Genomic DNA, 14,828 nt, shown 5'->3' on the forward strand with positions numbered 1-14,828 from the left:
TACACAAAGTAATTCAAGGTGCTTCACAAAACAGAAAAATGCATTAAAATCACAATACATCATAGAAATAATCAACGTAAAATTTACTTTAAAAGAAAAGAAAAAAAATTTGAAAACTGATTTAAAAATAAAGGAAGGAAAGGAACGAAAAGTGCAGATAGGAGCTTTCAGTCATATACACGGCTAAACAGAAATGTTTTAAGTCTAGATTTGAACATGAACACAAAAGAGGCCTGTCTTACGCCTTCAGGGAGGCTGTTCCAGATTTTAGCTGCAGAATATTGAAACGCTGATTCCCCTTGTTTAGTTCTGACTCTGGGAATCAACAGGAGGCCGGCCCCTGAGGTCCTCAGAGTCCGAGATGGTTCATATGGCACTAACATGTCAGAGATGTACTTTGGTGCTCGGCCATGGAGAGACTTGTACACAAACAGAGCTGCTTTGAAGTCTATTCTTTGAGGTACAGGGAGCCAGTGCAGAGACCTGAGCACAGGACTAATGTGATCATACTTCCTGGTTCTGGTCAGGACTCGAGCAGCAGCATTCTGGATGTACTGAAGCTGTTTTACAGCTCGTTTGGAGAGGCCGGTGAGCAGGCCGTTACAGTAGTCTAACCTAGATGAACCTCTCTGTGCCTTTTCCAAAAAGCTCTGACAGCTTTGCTGTCATAAGGACCAAATCATTTCTGCAACACGACATAAGCCTGAACAACTCATCATCCATGTGTCAGAGATAAACTGACATTTGCTGTTGAGGATTTACAGTCTGTGGACCTCAAACCACTCAACTTTAACACCAGCACTGCTGCTGCAACAGTGACTTTCCCAGTTTGGGAAGTTTTATCTTCTCTCAATATTTAGGTGTATTTACAGTTGGCCAGTGAAAAAACAGTTGTCTTCTATTTTGTTGATTTCTTTTTTAAATGGACTTTAGTTTTGCATCTGCTCTAGGCTTATCAACACAGACATTCACACAATGACACTTGCCAGCCTCATCTTCTCTGATAGTTCTGTAGTGCACTTGAATGCGGTCTGGGGCTGTAAATGTGCCAGAAGGTGTGTCCTGACGAGTGCGGTTTGGAAATTGCAAAATTAAATTCTTAATCACTGTGGTTATGAAGGTTTAAATGAGTTGCTTCCATGTGTTTCACAAATGTGTTTCGATTTTCTTTATTCTGTTTCTGCACTGCTACAGTTGGATCCTTCATGATCACTTTAGCCAATTTCTTTACTGAACTACTTTTTCTCCTGAAAATAAACTTTTGGTATTATGATTTCGTTTTCTACGTGAACTTGGCACAGATAAAAGTATTTTATTGTTAAAGACCTGTTAAAGCACACATGTTTTCATTTTGTTTTTCACGTATCTTAATGTCTTTCGTTGTCAGGGTTTGCTGCTGACCTTTGACTGTTAATATCTGCAAAAAAGGTGAGGTCATATGCTCCAACGACGACTGGAAAGCTAATTTTAGGGCTGTTTCAAACTCTGGTCGATGCCACAAGTGGCAGGAGAGGTCATTATCAACATTTTTACTCAAACAAGTGAAGAGTTGTTATTGAAAAAAGATGCTCAGTTTTTCTCCAAACCCTTCTCTTTTTGTCAGGTATCTGACCAGAACAGATCTCCAAATCCGGTTTTTTTGTTAGTTACTGTCAAATCCTCCCCTCCTCTACCGTTTTGCTGCATCACTGTTCTGTTTCTTGTTTTTTTTTTCACATTTTAGGTCAAGTCTTGTTTTTCATCAAGATTATTCTTTTGATAAAGTGACATGATCACACATCCTGTATGCAGGTCCTCCACAAACCTCCATTTCTGAATGTTCACTGTACATTAAAAAATGGACTAAATGTGTCCATCAGTTGAAACAAGAAACCACACTTTTTTTTTCTTTTTTTTTTTTTTTTCTTTTTTTTTTTTTTTTTTAACTTGTCCTGTCCAACAGCTAGGCAAACAGATGAGAGCTGAGGGCCTCTTGTGTTGGACATATTTTATTTTAACAAGAGGGGTTATTCATCTTCAGACAAACCAAAGGTATGTCTGAATAAACCCCTTTTGTAATTGAGGCCAAACTTTATTAATTTCAATCATGTTTGAAAATCTTTGGTGTTGGACCGGACGGAAAAGGAAAGAGGGGAAGAAGAGAGAGGGACGTTAGAGAGAGGGGGGGGTAGGAGGGTGATAATAGGAGGGGAAGGGGGGTAAGACCATGAAGCAGCATAGAGCAGACAGGTTTACTGGTTGTTTATCGTTACGGTACGGTTCAAATGTAGTACAAAAAGGGCGGGGCCTGTTCACACACACTCAAATATTATCAACACACCTGCTAGCCGCAAAAATGTCCACATGTCAACATGCACACAAAACAGATAGTGTTCACGAACGCATACCTATGCCTTTAAACCAACTAGTGTGAAATCTTTCATTCATTCAATCATGCAAACTATTAGTGCAAAGGTGAGCTAACACCTGTGCTCAGGTGAGTGTTTATGTTCTTCTAAAATGGATGGTGGAATGTGAAAAGAAGGAGGAGGAGCGCCCAGCCACCCCCACACCCATACCCCCGCCGCAGCAGCAGCGGCAGCCGGAGCCCCCCCAACGCCACACGGGAACAGGCAGGGAACAACCGCCCCCCGGGCGACCAAGACCGCCACCCAGGCCAGGGCCAGCAGGACCGCCGCGAGGCCCCCAGAGCCAGAGAGCAGGGAGGCGCAGAGGGAAAGAGAGCGCCGCCCCAGCCCAGCCAGGAAAGCAGCCCCCCGCCGCGCCGGAAGAGCCCAACGCAGGGCCCCACCGGAGAGGGACGCCCACAGCCCCAGACGAGCACCCCACCACCACCCAGGAGTTCCGGGCATCCCCCCGCCCCGACCCCAGGTACGAGCCAGGACCCCCCAAGGGAGACCCGCTCCGCACTCCAGGCAGCCACCCACCCGGCCCACGGTTGGTCCAGGTAGGAGCAAGGCAGGGGCCCGCCGCCCCCGCCCAGGAGGGGGGAACCCCGGGGAAAAAAGGGCGGCCCACAAGGGATGTTATAAATATGGCCCGACCAGGCTCGGCCATGTTGGAAGTTTGGCGGGGCCCAGCGCCCAGGGGCAAGGACCAGGACCCACCCCCCAGGGACACGAACACCCCCGGCTCAGGTGTAATATGAACCCCCCCACCGTGCGGAGAGAGCACCGCCGGGCCCAGGGAGCCGGCACCCAAGGGACACGGCCGCCATCGCCAAGGGGCCCGCACCCCCCACCAGGGAAGGGGTAGGGGACAGATGGACCCAGGTCCCACCTTCCTTGTAAAATGTGTGTGCGTGTATGGGTGTTTGAGAGGGTGTTTGTGTGCATGTGTGTGTGTTTATGTTTGAATGTATATATTGAAGGGGGAGGGGTGTGTGTACTAAGGGGGGTGCAGTTAAAATTGGCGAGTAGGGCACTAAGGGGACATCTCCTGATTACTCACAGTGATGTCCCCTCACCCTCCACACCAAGGGGCCCTAAATGTCTAAGGTGCGGTTAAAATTGGCGGGTAGGGTGCCAGGAGGACATCTGCTGCTTGCTTGCAGTGATGTCCAAGCACCCCCCCTACCAAGGACCCTACATGTCTAAGGTGCAAATAAAACCGAAAGAGGGGGGGCCCACTCCATACGGCAACCATAGGAGGGGGGCCACTCCCAAGTAGCCCCCCCCCCAAGGCGCATCGCAGGCTAGACCCCCCACCCCCTCACCCTAATATGAGGTTATATAAGGAAGGGGGTAAGTTGGGGACAGCTGGTAGACTGTCCCCCGGTGGTCAAACAGCCGTCCCCCAGCCCACCCCCAGCAAAGGGGCCAGGGCCACCCAGCCCAGGGGCCCACCCCCGGAGGCGCCGACACCCCAGGCCCGGCACCACCCACCCCACACAGAGAGAGAGGAGCCAGAAAGCGTCGCCCCCCCCCGGAGCAAGCCCAGGCCCCCACCCCCAGACGCCGGCCCTAGAAGAGCTCTGGTCAGGCCTCGACGGGACCGAGGAGGCCAACCGGCCGAGGCAACCACCGATTGCCTCAGCGGAGACCCCGACCCGCTAGCCCCCCCCGACCCGTACTAATAATGGGCCCCCCCTCCCCCCCAGAACGCCCCCCCCACAGGACAGGGCCGACAAGCCCCCCACCCCACCCCACCCCAGACCCCGCAGCCGAAGCGGGTGACACCCAGAGCGACCGGGGGCCCCGAGAGGGTTGTCCCGTCCCGTCCCAGAGCCAGGGAAGGGCCGATCCCAGCCCCAGGTGCAGATGGGCAGCCCATCCGGCGCCGCTGGGCCCCCCCCACCCGAGCAGGGCCCCCCGCCAACCCCCCCCAGCACAGGCAAAGGGACCACCCCCCCAAGCCAAGCCAGACCACCACCCCACCCCCCCACCACGCACCCCCACACCCAAGCCCAGAGGACCACGCAGCGCCCCAGCCCGCCCCACCCAGGCACCGGACCCGACCCCCCGACCAACGGAGCCCCCCACCGCCCCCGCCAGGCACCGGAAGCCCCGACCCCCACCCCAAACCACGGCAGAAGGGCAAGGAGCAGCGACGACCAAGCCCTCCACCCCCTAAGTCATGGAGTCAACCACAGGAGACCAGAGAGACTGAATTCTTTCAAAGTTACTTGAGCTTTGGGCTGACATTTTTTCCAAGCTGATATGATCAAACAGCAGATTTCTGTGTTGACTTATGTTTATATTTTTCTTGTTTTTCCAATTTATTAAAATAGTTTTTTTGGCAATACAAAGAGTTATGAAAATGATAGATGCTAATCTTTCTTCTATATCGATGGCACTCATGTCACCAAGCACACAAAGTGACGGTGAGGCAGTGATTGAAACCTTAAGCCAGACTGATAAATCGGCACATACCTGCTGCCAGAGAGCCTGGACAGGAGTGCAGAACCATAGTGCGTGCATGTAGCTGTCGGGTAGATTATTATCACAGTGCTCGCAAATGTCTGAGTTACTGAGACCCATCTTGAACATCCTCTGTCCAGTGTAGTAAATTCTGTGAAGAGTTTTGAGATGGATTAGCTGCAGATTTGGACTTTTTGTCAGTTTAAAGGTGTTTAGACAAAGTTCTGACCAGAAGCTTTCATCTGTGCTGATGCTCAAGTCTGCATCCCATTTTTTTGTTGGAAGGGCAATATTGTTATCTAAATTACATAAAAGTTTGTAAATTTTGGAGAGAGTTCTATTCATTGAAAATCGTCGTCTTTAATTTTATACTTTTTAGTAATACTTGATTTAAGTTGCTGATATTCCAAGAAGTTATTTATTCCATGTTTGTCTTGAAGTTCCTGGGGGGTTATGAATCTTCTATCAATAATTACGTGCTCTAGTTGTTTTATGCCCCCTGCTTGCCAAGCTGGGAAGTGAATCATTTTTTTGTTAATAAGGATGTCCGGGTTGTTCCAGATGGGTGTCATTTTGCACGGTTGAATTGATGATTTTGATATTTTGAGAAATTCCCACCAGGCTGTTAAGGTGGCATTTATATTAATGCTTTTGAAACAATCCTGTTTTTTAACTGTTTGGCTAATAAATGGTAGCTGTGACAGGTTGATCTTTCCACATAACACCTGTTCCAAGTCTAACCATGAGTTGGTTTCTGGATTATTTTTTAACCATTTTAAGATATATTGTAATCTATTTGCAAGAAAGTATTTGTGGAAATTAGGTAGTTCTAATCCTCCACAGCTTTTTGCAGATTTTAAAGTTTTTAGACTAATTCTTGCAGGTTTGTTGTTCCATAAAAAGCTTGATATGGATGAGTCTAATGTTTTGAACCATTTTAATGGCGGTTGTGTGGGAATCATTGAGAAGAGATAATTAACTTTGGGTAAGATTTTCATTTTAACCGTGGCTACCTTGCCCATAAGTGACAAAGGCAGGTTGGTCCAGCGTGTTAGATCGTCCTGTATGCTTTTCAGTAATGGGGTGTGGTTTAGCTGCACCAGTTCTGATAGTTTGGGGGAAAAGTAGATACCCAGATATTTGATATTTCCTGTTTTAACTGGAATTGAGAGTCTTTGTTCCATATTCCTGTTGAGTGGTAATAAAACAGACTTATTCCAATTAATGGAATAGTCTGATATGGAGGAGAATTCATTTATGATCATTGCTGTTTCATTTACAGAATGTAAATTCCTTAAAAACAGTAATATGTCATCCGCATAAAGACTAATTTTATGATGGCTGTGTTTGGTTTTTATTCCTATAATGCTCTCATTCTGTCTTATTGCTGCAGCTAAAGGCTCAATGAATATAGCAAAAAGAGAAGGAGAGAGTGGGCAACCCTGTCTGGTTCCTCTTCCAAGAAAAAAACTGTTTGAAGTCTGTTTATTAGTTCTAACTGATGCATTGGGGTTGTGATATAATATTTTGATCCAATTGATGAATGCTTCTCCAAAACCAAACTTATGGAGGGCAGCAATAAGGAACTTTCTGTCATGACGGAAGGGACGCGGCAGACCCAGACGCTGTAAACCCCGGAAGGAAACTCAGGCAAGTGGCGATTAACAAAGAGTCTTTAATATCCAGGCAGGAGATAACAGTTCTGGTGGTACTTAGTGCTGGCTTGGATCTCTGGCGAAGAGTCGGCGTGGCTCGTAGGAGCTTGAGGGCTGAGCTGAGAGCGTGGCGTGGCTGGAGCGGAGCGAGACGTGCGGTGCGGGTCGCCGCGCACTGTCTGATGTCTTGGGAACCGAGGTGAGCGAGGAACGTGGCGTGACTTCGAGGCGAGGCTGGTGTGGAGCGAGCTGAAGATCTCCCAGGTGGACACTCGTGGATCTGGAAACCTGGAGGCGGGTAAATAAGCAGGGTAAGTAAAGGCCCGAACTTGAACCGGAGTATGTGCTGAGGTTCAGACATGCACCGAGGTAGGCAACGGACTGGCGATGACTGCAGGTCTGGATCCCCTTAAGAAGGCGGTGAGGTGATGAGCAGAGTGTCCACAGCTGGTTCCAATCTTCAGGTGCACAGTGAGAGGGGAGGGGGAGGAGCACTGACAGAGGCCACCGTGACACTTCCAATTAACTCTGTCAAAGGCTTTTTCAGCATCCAGCGATAGTACCGTCATTTCCTGGTTTTTAATGGTGGCAAAGTCTATTATATTAACTAGTCTACGGACATTATCATCCGAGTGTCTGCCTTTGATGAATCCAGTCTGGTCGAAGTGAATTATGTGAGGAGTGATTTTTTCTATTCTCTGTGCTAGTGCTTTGCAGATAATTTTTACATCTGCATTGATTAGAGAAATAGGGCGATAGCTTGAAGGACTAGTGGGATCTTTGTCTGGTTTTAGAAGAAGAATTATGTTGGCTGAGTTCATGTTAGGTGGCATTGATTGGCTCTCATTAATAGATGTGACAGTTTTATAAAATGTTGGTGCCAGTTGTTCCCAGAATTCTTTATAAAACTCAGCAGGAAAGCCGTCAGGCCCTGGTGCTTTACCATTAGGCATAAGTAACAGAGCTTCATGAAGTTCAGACGGCGAGAGCGGAGAATCTAAGTTTGTGATTTGATCCTCATTTAGTCTGGGTAGGTTTACATTATTAAGAAATGAGTCAATACTTTGCTCTGACGGATTGATCTGCGGTGTGTACAGGTTTTTATAAAAGTTTTCAAATGCGTTATTAATTTCGACCGGGTCATGGGTGACATTTCCTGTTTGGTCCATAATAGAGGTGATTGATGATTTTTCTCTGTTAATTTTAAGCTGATTAGCCAGAAATTTGCCAGATTTATTAGAGTTTTCAAATCTTTCAAGTCGTAGCCTTTGTACTTGAAATTGTGTTTGTTTATTAATGATGTCATTTAACCGCAGCTTTAAATTTTTCAGATCTCCCAGAATGTGTTCCTGTGCAGAAGCAGCAGAAGCAGTCTCCAGGGTTTTGATTTTATTTTCTAATTCTAATAAATCTGCTTTCTCTTTGCGTTTTTTGTGCGTTGAATAAGAAATGATTTTCCCTCTCATGACTGCCTTTGCTGTTTCCCAAAGAACGCACGGTGGGATGTCTGGAGTATTGTTGAAGTCTAAGAAGGTTGCCCACTCTATTTTAAAGAATTCAAGAAATTCCTGGTCCTTTAACAGAGACGTATTAAACCTCCAGGTTGTACCAGAGGGTGTGGATTTTTCCCTAGAAATGTTTACAGAGACTGGTGCATGATCACTGATAATAATTGGATGGATATTGGAGCTTTGAATATTTTTTAAAAGAGAGTTACTGATTAATAAATAGTCTAAACGGGAGTGTGAATAGTGAACTGGAGAAAAAAAGGTGAACCCTTTAGTGCTTGGGTGACATGAGCGCCACGCGTCGCAGAGACCCAGATCACTCATGTACTGCTTTAGAATACTTGCAGATCGCCATGTACGCTGGTTTGCTGCTGTGCTGAGTCTGTCAAGTTCAGGGTCCAAAACAAGGTTGAAGTCTCCTCCTATAATGATTGTGGAGTCAGAGTGAACTGAGAGTGAGGTGAAGAATCTGTGAAAGAAGGAAGAGTCGTCAACATTAGGACCATAAATACTCACTATACAAAAGTCCTTATTCTGAATGGATATATTAATGATTACAAATCTGCCTTCTGGGTCAGTAACTGTATCCTTATGAGTAAAATTAAGATTTTTATTAATTAAAACAGCAACTCCTCGTTGTTTGGAGTTGTAACTGGCAGAGTATATAACTGGAAATTGTAAGCAGCACATAAGGTGATTCAAAGAATTTGATAAATGGGTCTCCTGCAGTAGAGCTATATCTGCTTTTAGACCATCCAGGTGATTTAACACTTTCAGTCTCTTTGGCTCAGAGCCAAGTCCACGCACATTCCAGCTAACGATGTTAAGACTGTTCATAACTGCTCTGACTGAAAAGGTGTAAAGCTAAGTAGTGCTTGTGTACCGTTCCGTGTGCGCGTGCCCGCATTGAGAAGCGCTGTGCGCGTGAACGTTTTCTGGCTATGTGAGCTGCGTGTCGCGTGCGTCCTATGAGGGCCTGTGTGAGGTGATTGCAGTATGTCGGCGTGTGTGTGCGGGATCGCATGTGCACGCCCCTGTGTGCGCTTGTGTGTGCGCGCGCCCGTTCCGTGCATAAATAAATACTTACCGAGGATGAGTTGCTTCCAAGTGATTTACATATAATGAGGGGGGAGAGGGGGGGGGAGAGTAAAGGAAAGAAAAAAAGAGATAGAAGGGAAAACGAAAAAATGAGGAACGCTTCACGAATTTGCGTGTCATCCTTGCGCAGGGGCCATGCTAATCTTCTCTGTATCGTTCCAATTTTAGTATATGCACTAGAGAACTAGTGCATGCACTAGAGAACTAGAACAAGAAACCACACTTAAGGACAATCTACAATCAACCCTGGACAATTCCAGACCATCGTGGAACCTTTGGTACAAGTGAAAGCCCACACATGCATCAAGAGAACATAGGAAGTGAAACAGAATTTGGATAATTGATCTAAATAAAATCAAAGATTAGAGATTGAGAAACTTCGAATCTTTGATAAAAAATATTGTTATATTAGTACTGTATATTTCAACATTCTGAAGGGAAAACAGCAGTTTTACACTTGGCTCCAACAGGATGACCTTGCTAGACTGAATGAAGCACCCCCCCCCCCCCCCCCCCCCCAATTATGCTAACTATCAGAAATCCAGGATTTCAAGGTGCATGCATGACATAGGGATCAGAGAATCTGCCCTCTAGTGGTTTAAATCCTATTTATCCGATGGGTACCAGTTTGTTAATGTAAATGGACAGTCCTCTCATTGCACTCGAGTTAGTTGCTGAGTCCCACAGGGCTCAGTTTTAGGACCCATCCTGTTTATGTTACAAGCTGCCCTTAGGAAACACAATCAGGAAACACAGCATTAATTTTTCACTGTTATGCAGATGATATGCATAACATTTATCTATTAAACCTGACCAGAATGACCAGATAGAGAAACTGAACGCCTGCATCAGAGACATCAAGACCTGGATGACAATTAATTACCTCCTCTTGAACCCAGAAAAAACTGAGGTCATTATACTAGGTCCTAAAAACCTCAGAGATACTCTGTCTGATCAGATAGTCTCCCTGGATGGCATAAGTATAGCCCCCAATTCCACAGTTAGAAACCTTGGGGTTTTATTTGACCAGGATTAATCATTTAAGGCTCACATATCTCAGGCGTGCAGAACTGCATTTTTTCACCTGCGTAATATTAATAAGATCAGAAATATAGTACCTAAAAATGATGCTGAAAAACTCATCCATGCATTTTTTACATCTAGGCTGGATTACTGTAACTCTTTGTTAGTGTGTGTCCTAAAAGTTCCCTTAGAAGTCTGCAGCTAGTTCAGAATGCAACAGCTAGATTGTTAGTGTGGTAAGTAGGACGTGCCTACTAATTATGAAGCTGCATGCAACACCCTTGGGTTAATTTGGTGGCGGTGCTTTAAAAGCCCTCCTCCTCCCCTTTTTGACACAAACTCTTGTTGTTCCCACACATCAAGTCATCAGGAAGTGGAACGGGAGTTGGCAGGCAGGTAAGCCAGGCTTTGAGTTCTCCGATCTGAAACAGGGAGTGGTGAACTTCTGGAACTTCCAGATTCCAGTGGCTCGTCCGTGCTCCTGCACTTGGCTGTGGTCCTGTACCTGACCGTATACCTCGTCTCTGGCTCGTCTCTACTACTGCTCCTACACTTGGCGGTGGATCCTGCCTCCGGCTCGTCTCGCGCCCCCAGCCGTCCCTTAACTCCATCTGGATGAAGCTCATCTGCTGGTCTATTTAAATATGTAGTTGTAGATTTAGATAAGCTATTTTTCCTCAGAGTTCTGGTACATCGTCTGTCTGCTTTGGGGGAGGATCCGTCCTTCAAAGGCCAGTTTAGTTTAGTCTGTTTGGTTAGTTCAGTACTTTCCTATTGAATTCTATGCATTCATGATCCTTTTGATTTTATGTTTACTTTACAATTACTGATACAAATGGTAAATGGTAAATACTTATATAGCGCTTTTCTACCTACAAGGCCCAAAGCGCTTTGCAAATAAAATTGAATTGAGTGCAACAAGAATTTCTGTAAATGTGATGAAGAAAGAGGAAATTGTGATAGTCTGTAGTCCTTTCTGCCAGCAGCTTTTTCAAGGGTGATAGCATTCTGGAAGGAGAAAAGAAGCCTGACGCTCGAGCTGCCAGAGTTAAAGAGTCTCTGGTGTCACACGGGGTTAATCTGTGAGGAAATGGCATTTTAGTCCCTGCAGCTTTGCAAAGTATTCAGAGCACATCGGGGTTTTAAAAGAGGAGTTAGAGATGGTTGGCTAGGATGAGACAAGACTAGGAGGAGCTTAACAAACCACATCAGCAACACCTGAAAAAAGCAGAAAATCTTTCACCTATACTTGAAAATCTTTGTTTGAAAATAAAAGCCTTAAGATTTGATCAAACATTAAAGCACAAGAACACGTTTTTTGTGAACTCATCATGTAGGTCCATTGTTTTACTACAAGAAGGATATTTTAAAGGTGACAATAAATCTAATTGTGAAATAAGACAAGAAAGAATTTTGATGGAGAGCATCTGCTTTGAGATGAATTAATATCTGTTTTTTTTGGTCTTAAGATCCCCTCACTAAAACAGCCTTCACCCCAGAACCCTTGTCATGCCCCACTGTCTGCCACTTATCAGCTTACTGTGGAAAAGAAGCTTTCAACGACAGTGAGTGTGTGTTGGGGTGGGGGCGTTCTTGCAAATGTCTTTTTTTTTCTGAACAAAGCTAATACTGGGGTTTTGGTCAGGAAACATTTGTGAGGATTATTGCTTTGACTTACTGACTGATAATGTTTGATTTAAACAACGTCAGACCAAAGAAACCCAGTGTTTCTGGTCAAAATAATGGAGAGTGCCTTTGTTTCGCCAGAGTGTGCTTGTTAGTTTGACATCCGGACCAAATCTACCTTTTCTGGTGCGGCTTGATCAACTGCTGTGTGGTTAGCATGGATGCAATGCAGCTAAGAGGGAAGTGCCAAGTGCAGCTGCTGGTTTTTAAGGAGCCCAGCTTCACACAGGTTAGAGTTGCTAGGCTACAGCTGGAATGAGTGATATCATCCAAAGAGACCAGTCAGAGCAATGCAGAAATGAGTCTAATCTTTTACTGCACTTACAGTTACCAACATAAAATTTTCACTGGAACTTAGGGATTGACGGTCGCTAAACCAGGATCAGAAGAGTACCAGACAGAAGCTGAATGTTCTGTCTCTTTTGGCAGAGACTCCATGGAGAAAAGTTATGGTTACCAATGAACAACTGTGTATTTGAGTTTACTGGGGACAAATCTTATCCCTTGTGCCATCTTGTGGGGTCAAAATGACCCCACCCTTACATTAACATGTTATCCCTACCATGACAAAGGTGGATAAAGGTGAAGAGGACACCAGTGAAGATCACATATCATTGAAGAAAAAAGGTTCAGCGCACTGTCTTGTGGGGTCCAGATGACCCAACTGTCAACGTTAAAGTGCCTTGGATAGCACAAGGGTTACACAGACCACTGGGTTTTTTTTTACAACGGACCACTTTCTGTGGGAGGGACAACTGGGTTGATTGTTTTTTATCCCTGTAGCCTTTAGAAACATAAATGCATTGATGTGATTACTATCATCCAATAACATTTGCTTGAATATCTATATATTAATTGTTACTGTAAGCAAAATTGATGCAACCTGGTTTACGCAGATACTTCTGGGAAATTTCCAGTGTGCTGGACTTTGGACATGTAGATTCAGACACCCCTACTAAATGCCCTATATAGTGGATTTAGAAGTGAGTAGCAAGGAAATTTGGACACAATTTGACTGACAGGGTACTCAAAACAGAAAACGACTAAAAGCAATAAATTTAACTGATGAAACCAAACCTAAGGGTAAAATCTTTACATGATCCTAAATAACCAGAAACTTTCTGGCGCAGAGTAGCTGTTGAGCAGAACGGTGTTAAGAAGATTGATCACCACAAAGGTGGAAAACAGGCAATGGGAGGGGTTAAATCCTGACAGGAATGAGAAGATAACCTCTTGTTTAGTGACACAGATATAGAATGTTAGTAAATTTCATCATTTGACATGTGGCTGCATCTATGGTCAGCCTTCTGTGAGTACAGTAAAAACTGAATGCAATGTTCTTCATTCACTCCTGGAACTGCTGGGGTTCTGTTGGGAGGTAAAGACGAGTTTGAAGTGTTTCTCCATAAAATGATCCCAGAAATCCATCTGTGCACTTGACCTAACATATCTGTTTGGCTTTTCACCCAAATGTCCAGAATGTGGCCACAAGTTTGATAACGGGGCTTTATGTCAGCCGCAGAACTGCGACAAGCACAGCATGATCACCGTCAGTGGCTCAAGAAATCATTTCTCCAAGTCAGCTCCCCAGACACAGTCAGTTTTGGTGGTGGGGTCCAAAGCACATTGACAGGGTGCTTCTAATGCTTTGTTGCCCTAAATGGTGTCAAATAGGGTAGTCAAAACAGTAGATTAACCTCTTTATTTAAGGCATTGCAGAAGCTCTGACTCCAGCTTCAAATTAAAAGAAAAACTGATGGTGGAATCCGGTCTTTTCTGATAGTTTACAACTAAAATTGAGATTTCTAGGAATAAAACTTGTGTCATGGCTGCCATGTTTGGTTCTGGATTTATTGATAAAGGTTGACCTAAAATGATGCTCAAAAAGTTTACTTTCAACTACTAAGAATAATATAGTGTGCTGTTTAAATCTAGTGTCATGGAGAATTGTTTTGTTTTACCAGGGATCCTAATCTAAACTAACATGATTTCCACTGTGTCTCAGAAAAAGTAGAAAACTAAAGTTAAATCGGCTTCTATAAACTTTGTTTACTTGCAATGTAAATGAAAGTGAAACGTGTATTAGTCCTCCCATTGAGCATCAGAGAGCGATGGTCAATTAGCAGAAAATGACTTATCTTCCTCAGTAAGTCATAGAGGAGCATTCCAAAGGCTGACGGTTCATCTGACACAGGAAGGAAGTTGGATGTTTTCTGAATTGTTTTTAATAATCAAAAAATGAAAAAGCCTGCTCCGAACCCTCTATCCAGGAAAACAAAAGCAGTCATTAATTCTGTGATAACTGAGGCAAACATAGATGTTTAAAGAGGAGTGGGAGCTGTTGTCATTAGCAGAAAACTGATGCTGATTCAAGTGCAAAGGAATGAGTTTGGGTTGGCTCCCAGCCAAGCTTTTGCAAGCAGCCTTCTAGCGTTACAGACAGGAATAAATAAGAAATGGAGCTAGCGGAACTACACTTGTGTTCCAGTGGCTCCCTGATAGTTTACTGTTGTAAGCAAAAACATCCGATCTGGTTGTAACTTGTTGTGACTGCTGGTACCATATTTCTAATTATAAGGATATAAGATTAAAAAAAAACATCTTTTATAAGCCTTACTGAGGAAAAAAATGGTAAATTGGTTTTTGTTAAATGCTGGCTTATGCATCTATTGTTTTTTCTCAGACAAATGTGTTTTCAAACTAAAATACATCAATCAAAATGTCATTACTTGGAGCTAAATTAATAAAAAAGTGGAGAATATTTAAACTGAATAAATTAAAATGGTATTTAATTTAAACATTCTCTAATTATCTGTTCAATTCAGTTTATTCATTAAGGGCCAATCCACAATTTAGGTTGATTAATGTAAATGATATTAATAAAAACACTGAATTTTTAATTCAAGTGAATGTGTTTTTGTTTAAAAATTATTTAATGAATGCAAATTATACTCAGTTTTACTTTGTTATGCTGTTTTCATTCTCTTCATTTTTAAACG

At 44.1% G+C, this 14,828-nt stretch overlaps 1 non-coding gene across 1 annotated transcript; it reads right to left on the bottom strand.

Moving 5' to 3' along the window:
- Positions 1 to 9,205: 9,205 nt before the first annotated feature.
- On the bottom strand, positions 9,206 to 9,311 carry LOC111948540. Its single transcript, XR_002874553.1, has one exon. It is a non-coding gene; the product is annotated as a U6 spliceosomal RNA (small nuclear RNA).
- Between the last annotated feature and the right edge of the window lie 5,517 nt (positions 9,312 to 14,828).

The sequence above is a fragment of the Oryzias latipes genome, chromosome 13 (genome assembly GCF_002234675.1).
Source record: "Oryzias latipes chromosome 13, ASM223467v1".
Classification (NCBI taxonomy): Eukaryota; Metazoa; Chordata; class Actinopteri; order Beloniformes; family Adrianichthyidae; genus Oryzias; species Oryzias latipes.